A 13,836-nucleotide genomic window follows, 5' to 3' on the forward strand; every position below is an offset into this window, starting at 1 on the left:
TATTACTTATTTTTATATTCCTATGAAAAAATGGAGTAAACTTGATGATAAAAATATTAAATACATATTTTGGTGGTATAGTAATAAGATTAAAAAAAAATTAGACTTCATAGACGAAGAAGTTAGAATTATTTCATATTTTGAATGATTTGACTTTTCGTTTCTCCTACTATGTATGTTCTTCTCATTCTCCCTAAAGTTGTACATAAAGTCAAGATTGTCCACATTCCATCTATATAATATATTCAGAGATGCTTTTTAGGTCGAGAATTAATTAACCGGTGTTACCCCCTCATGTTTCTTTTGAGGTCAATGGTGGGCGCCGAACATTAAATAGGAGTCAACAACAGAAGTCTTCTTGCTTGACGTTAAATACCAATGCCGTCATTAAATCTTAAAGAACAGCCTTTCTCTTATTCTGATGGAATAAAAGAAGTGGCTTATCGATTCATGGTTCCTTGAGCCATGAAATCTTCATCTGTGTCTGATACTACTGATAATTCAGACTGCCACAAATGGTTTGTTTGCTTTTGTTGCTACAATAAAGAAATAGCAGTGACTACGACACTAGAATGTTATCGTTTTGATTGATCGTACTTACTATATCACGTTAATATAGGGATGTAATTCTATAAAAGATTTAATCCGATGCCGATATGAATGACTTTGCCTCACGCCAGCTCATCTGCCACTAAGGTTGACATCCAAGTATGACTTCAAGTCACCGACCCTAAAATGATATTGTTGTGTCTCGATAATCGTTTTATGCGGTTCACCTAATCTTATCTCAAATCGATAAGTAAGAAGGCTTAGGGATAAGGTATAAAAAAAACTCATCAGGGAGGAAGAGAAACTCCTACACTTTATCTAATTATATAGCTCTCATTATTTATTCTCTCGTTAACTGACTTAAGCGTCGGAAACTCCTACACTTTATCTAATTATATAGCTCTTACTATTTATTCTCTCATTCGCTGACTTAAGCATCGAAAGGGGCCATGTTGGACAACCCTCGGCACTGGCCTCACATGTAGGTTTACCGACAAACAAAAGGCGAGCCCGTTGTCAAGACGCAACCATGAGACAAATCATCTCTCGAGGATACTCGGATGACTTGGCCCAGAGAAGGAACCTTGTAGCTAGGAAGATCCTATACCACTTACATGATTATCTCGAACCGAGTTCCCATCGACAAGACCGTTTTCGACTAGATTGCCTATGCGGTCTCACCTCACTAAGTCTCCCACATCACTCAAGAAGAGGCCGGGGGGGTTTTATCTCACCAAGTCTCTCACGTTAGCTAGAAAAAGAAATCTAGATGAGTTTGCACTTTCGACAGTGAACCAACCGTGTCGACTCACCCGTCGACGGTACTCATAACATTATGAAATGTAAAATTTATATGATATAATATGATTAAAATTAATGATCAATCAAAACCCAACACATGAAATATAGTTAAGTCTAGCTAATATAATAGTAACATGAAGTCATCCAAACATGCTCCGTGACAATAATATGAACCGTGCTTAGGCCTATAAAAAGAGGATATCAAAGTATTGGATCAATCCCTTTACTCTTTGAATTAGATCCATCCGTTTGAGCTCTCACTAAAATCTGATCCAATACTACTCTAATTAAGAGTGCTATGCTAACTCAAAATGTGATCCAATGCAATCTCTAATCAAGTCTTAGTGATTTTCTACACTAGACAACATACACACCTTAACCAACCGGCACAATTGGCCATATTATTAATTTGTTGATTTAAAGATATTAATATTCCATGGTAGCACTGATAGAGCAAGATGTTCACCCTCTGCCATGTTACAATATAATCTATGATCCTTTTTTCTTCCAATATATGTTTAGAAAAATTTTGGAACATATGTGGTTTCGATTACTAAGTAAAATGTCATTCCCTGAACATTTTATAATTTTCTTATAGTTTAGAAATATGATATTATTATGTGCATCAAGGGAGAAATTTCTATAGGTAATTCACAATCAGGAGAGCACCTAAATCACTGATTAAAGTTTCTCGTTTACCATTCCAACATAGCATATATATATATATATATATATATAATATTTTATGAAAGATAAACAACAAAGTCGTTGTAGTATAGTGGTGAGTATTCCCGCCTGTCACGCGGGTGACCCGGGTTCGATCCCCGGCAACGGCGTTCTTTTTTGTGGTTATTAATCCTAAGGCAACTTTATGTTTTGCAACCATATATATTACTAACGGTGTTATAGGCGCCTCTACAAAACGTCATCTATTATGACTATGCAGGCGTCCTTGGAGAGGCCGGCCTACCTGTCGGCGGTAAACTTCGTTTTCATCGCCATCTCCGGCAGGGTGGTGCCGAGAGAGCGGTGCATCGTCGGGGGCACAGGCGAGTTCCGGATGGCCGAGCTCGTCATGGAGGACGATGCAACATCTTGAGCTGCTTTTTGTTGCAATTAATGCGGCTCTACTTGCAGCTTGTTCTACATTAGTACATTGTTCTTTAGAGTAAGGAAGCTGCCAATGGTTCGTCTCCTCTATCTTCTCGTGGTACCGAGTGTTATGTTTGACGTGGTAGTGAAGCGAACTTGCATGTGATAGTTGAACGAAGAACACTGTTGTACGTATACTACTTTGTCTATAAAAGCCCACAAGACCCCCTCATGCCTCTCCACCCAATCCCTCATCCACCTGTTCACTTCCTGCAGAAGGTTCTCCATGGCTTCCTCGCAATCTCCGTCCTTCCCTCTCCTCCTCCCCTTCTTCCTCTTTGCCACTGTGGCCATTGCGAGAAGCACCCATGAACACAGAGAGAAGATAACCCATCTCCGCTTCTACTTTTACGACTACTACGGTGGCTCGAACGCGACGACCGTCAGCGTCGTCAGCCCTCCCGGGAACAACACCTTCGGGAGTATCGGGGTGGGCGAAAACATACTGAGGGAAGGTCCCCAGTCGAGTTCCAAGCTCATCGGGAAAGCGCAGGAGCTTACTGTGCAGGCATCCTTGGAGAGTCCGGCCTACCTCTCGGCGCTAAACTTCGTGTTCACAGCCGGAAAGTACAACGGGAGCAGCTTCTCCATCTTCGGCAGGGCGGTGCTGACGGAGCCGATAGAACGGGGCATCGTCGGGGGCACCGGCAAGTTCCGGATGGCCCGGGGCTACACCATCAGCAGGCTCATCAGGTCGACTAGAACTACCCAAATGGAGCTTGTCATGGCGTACGATGCTTACGTCTTTCACTGCTGATGAGCTGCCTTCTGCTGCTGTTTGTTGCAATTAAAGCTGCTCTGCTTGCAGCTTGTTCTACAGTAGTCCTATGTTCTTTCTCTTTGATACCGGAACGCTGCCACTGGCTCGTCTACTCTATCTTCTCTTGGTACCAAGTGATTAGTAAGAAACGTCTGCTACAGTAGTACTTTGTTCTTTCTCTTTGAAACTGGAACGCTGCCATTGGCTCGTGTTATCTTCTCCTGGTGTCAAGTGATTAGTAAGAGACGTCTGCCATTAAAATTCTCACGACAATGTAATAAGCATCCAGGAAACATTCAGCAAAGAATAGTGTTCCTACGAGCATGAACACAGAACATTGTTCTACCCCCTCCCGTGTGCCTCACCATCCAATCCTCCATTTTTCCTCCGGTTCGCTTCCTGGATAAGCTTCTCCATGGCCTCGACTCCATTCTCTCCCCCTCTCCTCCTCCTCCTCCTCCTCTGCCTCTTTGCCACTGTTGCCATTGGGACCAGAAGGAGCAGTGATGAACCCAAAGAGAAGATGACCCACCTCCCACTTCTACTTTTGCGAGTACTACGGAGGACCGAACGCGACCACCGTCACCGTCGTCTGCCCTCCTGGCAACAACCCCTTCGGGAGCATCGGGGTGGGCGACAACATTCTGAGAGAAGGGCCTGAGCCGAGCTCCAAGCTCATCGGGCCTGGAGAGCACGCCCTACCTCTCGCGTTAAACTTCGTGTTCGCGGCCGAAGACTAGAGTACAACGGGAGCAGCTCTCCATCGTAGGCAGGGCAACTCTGATGGAGAGGATGGAGCGGGGCATCGTCGGGGTCACCAGCAAGTTCCGAATGGCCCGAGGCTACACCATCAACAAAATATGGGTAAAAGAAATATCCAAAAAAAGAATATGTTCATCGTCCACAAAAGTAGATACTCCCCTTTGTTATCGACCTACTTATGTTGATATGGAAATGGCCACATATTTTTTGTTCTTTCTTGATGGAATTGATTTATGGTATTTATCAGTGGCTATGGACGAAAAATCCCAAAGGGTTCAGACGATGAAAGCAGCATACAACTCCATAGTAACAAGAAGGCTATATGGCCACGCTGGAAGGTTATGTGGCACTTGGGGTGACCTCTAAAAGTCAAACCCTTCCTTTGGAAGCTGACTTGGAATGTATTATTTACATCAAACTAGTAGTCATGACTCACTCGAGCATATCTTCTCGGAGTGCTGACTTGCTGTAGAATTTTAGATTCTTGTATTCATTTTGAGTGATGAAGTCAAAAAGGTTTCCTTTTCTTCCTGTTTCCAAAACAAAAGTTGACTCGACGCCCAAAGTGAGAGGCGGAGTCTTCACGCACAAGCTTTTCTTGGCCGGCCGCAAATGAACGGCTTTCTACTTACTAATCATTTTTCCTTTGGTCAAGAATTCTCAGCCATTGGAGGGGAACCAGGAAACATCCCTTCCATCATTTTTACTGGGTCAAAGTCCAGCACTTGGAATGCAACAGGTCAAGAGGTCCGATCTGCCATAGAACTTTGACCCCGGTGCTTGACCTTCTTCCACAAACAACCATTGCCTCCTTCCTGAGTTCCAAACCGCAATCCACCCAGCACTCCCTTCGGCTTCCCAAGGCCGGAGTGGGAGGAGCATCTTATCCTCTAGAAGCGGCGCACTAGTTGTGGACTACACGTTGAACTCCTTTGGACTTTCGAGGATGAACAGATGGTAGCACTGACAGAGAATTATGATCGCTTCTGCAATGCTACTTGGTAGTGATAGAATAGAGATTTCTTCAGCGAAAATCACTCTACTCTATTAAGAGAAATCATCGAAAATTCTCTGTCCTAATTTATATAAATAGGAGAGTGACATGTTAATGTATTCGAGCTAAAGTTACTTTAATAAAGCTTATTCACTTCTTCACTAAATTTTTTTTAATAATTATTTTTATCATAGGGGTCACGATTTTTATCATAGGGGTCACGATTTAATAATTATTTTTAATAAGTCTTCTTGCTTGTCGTTTAATATTGATGCTGTCTTTCTCTTATTATGAGGGAATAAAAGAAGTGGCTTATCAATTCAAGGTTCCTCCACCACAAAAGATTCATCGTGCTATAGATAATTCATACTGCCACAAAAGGACTGGTTGTTTTTTGTTGCAACAAAAATAATAGTAGAGTGATTACATTTATCATTTCGATTGATCAAACTTACTATATCACGTTAATACAGAGATGTAATTCTATAAAAGATTTAAACCGATGTAAAATTTAAATGATATAATAGGATTAAAATTGATGATCAATCGAAACCCGAATATAGTTATAATGGTGACGTGATACTTCTGTAATAGACAACAGATGGAGCTTAAACATCCAACACAATTGGCGTGGCCATATAAAGGAGGCATTTTGTTAATTTATTAAATCAAATATATTAATATTTCATGTTTAATTTATCTTTAAAAATTATTTATATGTATAATAAAAAGTGATATCTCTATAATTCTTATCAATATCTATATTCTCTCTATTCCTTGCATAAAAATATTAGCATTCCTCTACTCATCACTAAGCACACCACCCTCTCCTGACGTATCTTTGCCTGTCTTTGGTCTGCTCCATCGATAACAGTCATTAAGCATAGTTTTATCTTGTGGATCGTCCTCTACCTCCCGTCTTCACCATCGACAATAGCCTCATTAGAGGTCGGTCTCGATGTTAAATATAATCATAATCTTTTTTATGATATTTGAACGATTTTAATTTTAATATACTTTATGCCGTCGCATATATTTTTTTTAATCTAATATTTTATTTATCTCTCATATATCTCTTTTAATCTGATTAAGCATCAAAGTCGTTGTAGTATAGTGGTGAGTATTCCCGCCTGTCACGCGGGTGACCCGGGTTCGATCCCCGGCAACGGCGATCACATTTTTGGCTTGTACTATGGCAAGTTTATGATACCAACGTTATATTATAATGCTTTGCAATTATATATTAATAACGGTGTTATAGGCGCCTCTACTAAACTCATGTTGACCAGTCAAACTTTCCCCGTCCATCTTCTCCATCAGCTATTGCTGTATCTTGTTGACCACAATGCATGTATGAGGTCAAGCTCCTCAACCCATTAAATACATCATCCATTTCTCTATTAACAATTTTTTAATATATATATATATATATATTATTTATTTATTTATTTATGACCCTCTTTTTTTTTTAAGTTGTTATAACATTAGCCCAAAATATAATTATTTTAGAAGGATGATCGTCTTCAGGACATAACTAAATTGAAGAAATAATTAATCTATCGAGGTTGGGATATTGTTGACTCGATGTCGTTAGACTTCAGAATATATCTATCATTAGACATATATTATCCGTAGATAAGTTGGCATCACGAGATGATCGAAGTTAAATTCATAAAATTTGTTTCTCTCTTTCACATCTTATTTCACTCACATGAGAATTTTCTTTAGAGTAAATAAGAAAATATGGTTTGTTGGTTATCAATTATCGAAATGATGATGTTTAAAGCCATTGATTGATAGAGTAACTTTTTCTTCATTTGACTGTTTCTTAAGATGCATTTTTAATATAGAGGTCAAGTTTATCAACCCATCAAATTCATTATCCATTTCTTGGTAACAACTCTTTTTTAAAAATATATAAATGACTCTCATTTTCTTGTTTTTTTAATACGCGTAGTAACAAGGGCCAATCTAATAAACTTCAGATTTGATTAACATAATAATCTAAAAAGATATAATCATTTTGAAGATATATCCAACTTAAATGATATAATGATTTTAACGTTACAACTAACTTAAAAAATGTAATTGATTTAAGACTCGATGTTAATCATAATCTGATACTTCAACATATCGCTATTGTTTTACTCTCATATATTTCTATATATCATTTGACATCAAAGTCGTTGTAGTATAGTGGTGAGTATTCCCGCCTGTCACGCGGGTGACCCGGGTTCGATCCCCGGCAACGGCGCTCTTTTTTGTGGTTATTATACTATGGCATGTTTATGATACCAACGTTTTATTATACTGTTTTGCAATTATATATTACCAACGGTGTTAAAGGCGCCTCTACCAAACTCGTATTGACCAGTCAAACTCTACCCCCGTCCGTCTTCTCCATCAGCTATTGCTGTATCTTGTTGATCACAGTACATGGAAGCCTTTCTTCCTTTTCATTGTACTAAGTATGCTTTTTCCGGGAATAATGAGGAAGCTCATCAACCCATCAAATTCATCATCCATTTCTCTATTAACAATTTTCTTAGGAATATATATAAATGATCCTCATTTGTTTTGTTTTTGCAAACGTGTGATAACATGAACCCAAAATATATAAATGATTGATTTATCGAGGTTGAGATATTGTTGACTCGGATGAGTAAGAGTGTTTATCATTAGACTTCAGAATAGATTTATCCTTAGCATATATTACCATTAAACAACTTGACATCACGAGATGATTGAGGTTCAATTCGTGAAATTTGTTCTATTTCGGTTTCACATCTTATTTCACTTACACGAAGATTCGGTTTATAGTAAATAAGAAAATATTATTTTGGATTTCTTTAGTTATCAATTATTGAAACCATGACGTTTAAAAGTAACTTTTTCTCCATTCGACTCTCTTTTTTATTATGCATTTTTCATAAAAGGCCAAGCTTATCGACCCATCAAATCCATTATCGATTTCACTGTAACAACTCTTTTTTAAAAATATATAAATAACTCTCATTTTCTTGGTTTTTACGTACTTATAGTAACATGGGCCCAATCTACTCAGCTCCGGATTTGATTAACATAATAATCTAAAAGGATATGATTATTTTTAAGATATATCCGACTTAAATGATACAATGATTTTAACACTACAACTAACTTAAAAATATAATTGCTTTAGGGCCCAATCTACTAAGGTCTAGATTGGATCGACACGATCACTTTTTGGATTTGTCCGACTTAAAAGGATACAGTGATTTTAATGCTATAGCTAATGTCAAAAATATAGTTATTTTACGGAGATGGGGTGGTCGTCATGACACAACTAACTTCAAGAAGTAATTGACCTATCATCGTCGAGACATTGTCAACTTGAGCGAGTTGGGATGTGTGGGATAGATCTTTTCTTAGATAGGCATATATTAACACTTAACTACTTGTGATATATGCTGAGTCATGCATGTTAGCATATATTAGGTTTAACATTGAAATAATTAAATTTTAATTATAAATTAATCATCTTAAAGTCTATTTCGTAAATTAAAATTCCATAACCAATACCCGACTTTAATATCATTTTGTACTTTCTAATCTTTTTTGCCGAGTATATCTCAGCAATTAATATATATAAATATATATATACTACTTTTGAACACTCTAATAAAAAATAATATATATATATTATTAATTAAAAGTAAAATTAAATGAAAAGAAACCAGCATAGCTTATTAGATATGCTCCCGCATCCCCTATATAAACCGAGTTGCACTCCTCCCTTTTCATCTCAATCATGGTCGGGAAGGGCTTTCACCTCCATGAAGGATCCATGGAGGTCAACGTCCGCAGGAAAAGTATCGGTTTTGCCGCTTCCAGAATGGCTTGCCTTCCAAAGGTCTCTCACACTATTTCCTTTGTTGTCCTTCTCTCCAATGTCATGAATCTCAAACTGTAGACATCCAACTCATTGTTGGCTTTGCTAGCTATGGCTAGGGTAGACAGTATTCTGGAGCCATGTACCCCTCGTCCTTGCCGAATCTATCATATGCAAGTCCTGATCCATGAGCCTGGCAAGGTCCACAACGCCTAACTTGGCTTCGAATGCCAAATCCTGCAAGACAAACAATTTGATGGTGCTGCATAGAGGTAGGAGTTGGCTTGATGTTGGCTATCAAGACAACATCCAGGCATTGATTGTTGGCTTGATGTTGCAATGCACCACACACTTCCCATAGTTCTGTGCCTTCACTCGAAGTGCTTCATGGTGCTATAGAGGTAGGAGTCGAAGTGCTTCACGGTGCTATAGAGGTAAGAGTCGAGGCTCATAGAAAGAATAGAAGATAAGAACAATAATTGGAGAAGCTTTATTGTAGAAATGAAATAGCTTTAGCTTGAATCTATTAACATGTTCCTCTCCTATTTATACAAATTAGGAGGAAGGATTTCCCTAACAGAATAGAAGATTTTCCTCAACAGAATAGAGAAATTTCCTCATATAGTTAGGAAAATCTTATCTTCTATCAGAGGCTTCAGCTGGGCATGAACTTGTTATCTTTGTGCAGTGTGTTCTTTTCCTTCCTATTGATTGTCACATCAAACCTCAGCTCCTTCAACTGACCTAAGTCCTCCTTTTCTCTCCTCGATGAAGTCTCTTGTTCCGGTGATCAACTCTCCACGGGGGAACCTTTTTGGCCCTCTCGAACTCGTGGTTGGTGTTCCATGTCTTTCGGATCCAACCCTTTTCTCTACTACGGTCCTGCTTCTTAGATGGTACTGAGTTCTTGCTCGTCTACGAGTTCCTGCCCATGCCCAATGGACACCTTGATTCCTGCCTCCATAGCACCAAGAAGCACCCTGAGTGGCTCGCGAGGCACAATATTACCCTAGGCTTGGCCTCTACAATTGGCTACCTCCATGAAGAGTGAGAGCAAAGTGTGGTGCACCGCTACGTCAGTCAAGCCCAACAGCTTTATGCTGGAAATAGCATTCAATGCCAACCTGAGCGTTTTCGGCCTTGCAAGACTCGTGGATCATGAACTTGACATGCAGACGACGGCTTTGGCAGGGACGAGAGGTTACATGGCCCTGAATACTTCCTCACCGGCAAATACAGTTGTAGCTTTGGACTCATTTCTCTTGGCCTCGCACATAGGTCATGTATCAAATGATAATTGATCGATAATATTTTCTCTATCCGAAGCTCTTGAACAAGGTGATATTTAGCTTAATGGGTACGAGCTCGAGCTCTACCGAAAGATAGATTAATGATATAGAGAGAAAGCCATGGCGTCGATGGTGGTCAAGATCGGCACTCAGCTGCCCTCCTTGATGTATCTCTGCATGTGTAAGAGTGACTCGGACCAAATGTGCTAATTGGAATTCTTGTATCGACTTGCTTACTCACTGTAGATATTTTCCTGACATTATTATTGAACCTGTAAGAGAAAATAGTGATTATTGATAGATACTATATAGTATCTCCGATAAAATAAACTTTATAACTATTGTCTTTGACTGTTAATGAGTTTGTTTCGATCTGATTTTTGAAAAGCTAATAATTTCATAGGCAAAACGAATTGCCGACGAGCTCACAAACATGGTATTACTAAATTATTTGAATCAAGAGCAAGTAATAAATAAAATTAGCATTTGGTATGGAATTTTATTTTTGTAAATAAATAAGATTTTCAAGACAGTACAAGGTGTTCAAAGCCATAGTATAGAGATATTTTCAGTTAGGTTCTCATGTAAGAAAACATTATTGACATTCGATTATCGTATGTGTCAATCTTTTGTAACGACCAAATTTAAGATAAATTATATTGTTATCGATTTAATAATCAGACTAAATATTTATGTGAAGTCAATAATTGAAATCATCGTTTGTAAAATCTTTTGACTGCCAGACATGTTTTGTATTTGACAATGGATTTATCTGAATTCTGCTTAATTAGAAAGATCCACTTATATCATAATTTTATGATAATAATAATAATAATAATAATAATAATAATAATAATAATAATAATAATAATAATAATAAATGATCAAACTATGTATATCTATCAATTGATTATTTAATTTATTTAAATCTTAAAAGTTATTTAAAAGATAATCTAATAATTTAAAATATTTTTTATAGATAATTTAATATTAACATAAGTATGATCAAGGACATACTACAAAGTTATTTCTTAAAACTCGAAATAACTTCGATTGTAAACTATAATAGAGGCGAGAGGATATGAATTCGTAGCGTCCTAACGCAATAGAGAAATATCATAATAGAGAAAAGATCAAAATCTATATTTTGATATAATGTTAAAAAAAAACACTTTTTTGATATTAATTTTGAGTACAACATAAGACTATTGGTGAAAGAACACTTAATTAGGATTCGGATAGATCGTAACAATATTTATATGATAAGAGAGAATTTAAATCGATAAATTTCTCCATCTTATTTTATATGAATAAAAAAAAAATATAAATATCGTATCAAAAGATATGAAATCTGGTATATATATCTTTTTAAGGTTGATATTGCGGATAATACATGCTATCACAAAAAGGATTGATATTTTTTTTTTTTGCTGCTACGATTACAACACCTTCGATCGATCAAATTACTATGTCACGTTAATATAATGATGCAATACTATGGAAGGTTTAACCAGACGTAAAATTCAAATTGTACGATATCGCTAGAATTGATTAGCAATGAAAACCGACATATGAAATCTTAGTGGCCATAGGAAGGAGGCCTTACTGCCGATTTACTGATTTAAAGGAGTTATTCATATGCATAATAATTAGTTTACTATCTCTAATCATATAACTTAATCAAAAGCCATATAAATTAATATAGAATTTATGATGATATTACAGCGTATTTAAATCTTATCTAAGCATGACGCCTAAATTACTGATCGATTGACGTCATCGGATGGGTAATCCCACGCGAAAACTACTGATGGCGTCAACGTTACCGCACGCGTCGAGCCTTATCCACTTCCGAGGACGCGCGGATTACGTGACATCCGCCGTCCAGCGACGGCTTATTCCGCCACCGCGCTGGCTCCTCTTAGACCGGCCACGATCGCACGACGCGTGTCCATGACCTACACGTCCTTCACGTCGTGGTACACGTGGCGAGTTGAAACCCACACGTTCGTCCGATGAGATGACGATCCACATAATACGGTCTTGGCTTTATTCCCCTGTGGTTGGCACCCCACGTGTTCCAGCCACCAGTTTGGCGACACGTGTCACTATGCCATTTCAAGAAAAAGCCCAAGATTAGTGACAGACAAAGAAGAGAAAAATAAATAAATAAATAAATATATATATATATATCCAAAATAAGTAAGTTTTATCTTTATTTCCTAAAAAAATTACCATATATACATGCATGGAAAATTCATTATGATTAATTATTAGTTAGATCTCTAATGACTTTAAATATTCTTAAAAAATATTATAATTATAAGAATATTTGAGATATTAATTGGAACTGGCTAATGTCATTTCTAAATAGAAATTAATTAAAAAGAGTATGTGTGGAATCTTACTATTTAGAGGGATATAGATTGTATCAAATTATAATAAGGGTAAATACACTAACTCTAAAATGAGAAAAAAAGAAATGAAAACCTAGTCTAGTCCATCAACTAACACATACATGTATGTATAAGGAAGAAATAAACATAAAAAAATAGCTGAAAATATTGAATAACGAGATCAACCAATGGATCAAAGCTTTGATCTCATGTGACAACAACTCCTGTCTTAAATGTCACCACCAGTTCTTCTGCGCTCCAAAACTTGTTCATTACGTGAAAACAACTCGATGATTTAATGTCACCACGAACTCCATGGATGTCAAACTTGATCCATTCTCAAGTTGCAGGTTGCAGTCTTAGTCATCTCAGGTGCACATCTCATCCTTCGGCCATGCCTGTTAAGTTGTCATACTCTTCTTCTCTTTCTCTCGGTCTTTCTTTCTTTCTAAGTGCACCGTGTCCTCTTCTTTAAGAGGATTTTGGTTCTTAGACACGTGATTAGTTGATGCTCGAAATCAATTGATATCCACTTTCATGGGATGGAATTAACATCATTGTATTGTATGTGTTATGTCCCCAATCTTGCTAATCTATCTTAAACCGTTAAACAAGTGAAAGTAGGGTATGATAATTTGGAAGTAACATATGTATTATTAATAGTAATTAATAATAGTAAGAGTGATATATCTATTGTTTATATATGATTTGGATCCAAGAATTCATGATTGACCCTATGTCTTTGGTACAGGAGGCTATGAGATGGTACTTGAGCCAAGCCTTTCATGTTTTATCTGAATTTATTAAAGCAAATAACATAAATAGCTTTACCATACATGATTTGAGGTGAAGTTTTATGACAAAAAATATAATAAAAACATTTCCCACACAAAATATATATTGTTTTATCGCGGATGAATCCGATAACACACTCAAATGAATAAAATCCAAAACACCAGTAAGTCCATGGGGTTACTGTTGAGCTCAATCTGTCTCCCTTCTCTATCAAGTAATCGAATACGTATGCACAATGTGTTCCACGTACTGATGGCGCATCAACAACCTACCCGCGTCGGACGACACTCGATCGGTTCGACTCTCTCTGCAATTCGAACGAAGGGTCGCCACGTGGACCCGCTGCCGGCGAGTAATCGGATCCCGAATCCAACGGTTCGAACTGAATCACGCCGACGAAAAATGAAACCGAATTATCCTCCGGGTATTCCCACCGCGGGTTTACTCCCCACCTTCAACCGCACCCG

At 37.6% G+C, this 13,836-nt stretch overlaps 3 non-coding genes across 3 annotated transcripts; all 3 read left to right on the forward strand.

Moving 5' to 3' along the window:
• Positions 1-2,114: 2,114 nt before the first annotated feature.
• On the forward strand, positions 2,115-2,186 carry TRNAD-GUC (transfer RNA aspartic acid (anticodon GUC)). Its single transcript has one exon. It is a non-coding gene; the product is annotated as a tRNA-Asp (tRNA).
• A 3,931-nt stretch (positions 2,187-6,117) lies between these two features.
• Positions 6,118-6,189, forward strand: TRNAD-GUC (transfer RNA aspartic acid (anticodon GUC)). The gene has a single exon. It is a non-coding gene; the product is annotated as a tRNA-Asp (tRNA).
• A 1,011-nt stretch (positions 6,190-7,200) lies between these two features.
• Positions 7,201-7,272, forward strand: TRNAD-GUC (transfer RNA aspartic acid (anticodon GUC)). The gene has a single exon. It is a non-coding gene; the product is annotated as a tRNA-Asp (tRNA).
• The last annotated feature ends 6,564 nt before the right edge of the window (positions 7,273-13,836 follow it).

Source organism: Musa acuminata, chromosome BXJ3-4 (assembly GCF_036884655.1).
Source record: "Musa acuminata AAA Group cultivar baxijiao chromosome BXJ3-4, Cavendish_Baxijiao_AAA, whole genome shotgun sequence".
Classification (NCBI taxonomy): domain Eukaryota; kingdom Viridiplantae; phylum Streptophyta; class Magnoliopsida; order Zingiberales; family Musaceae; genus Musa; species Musa acuminata.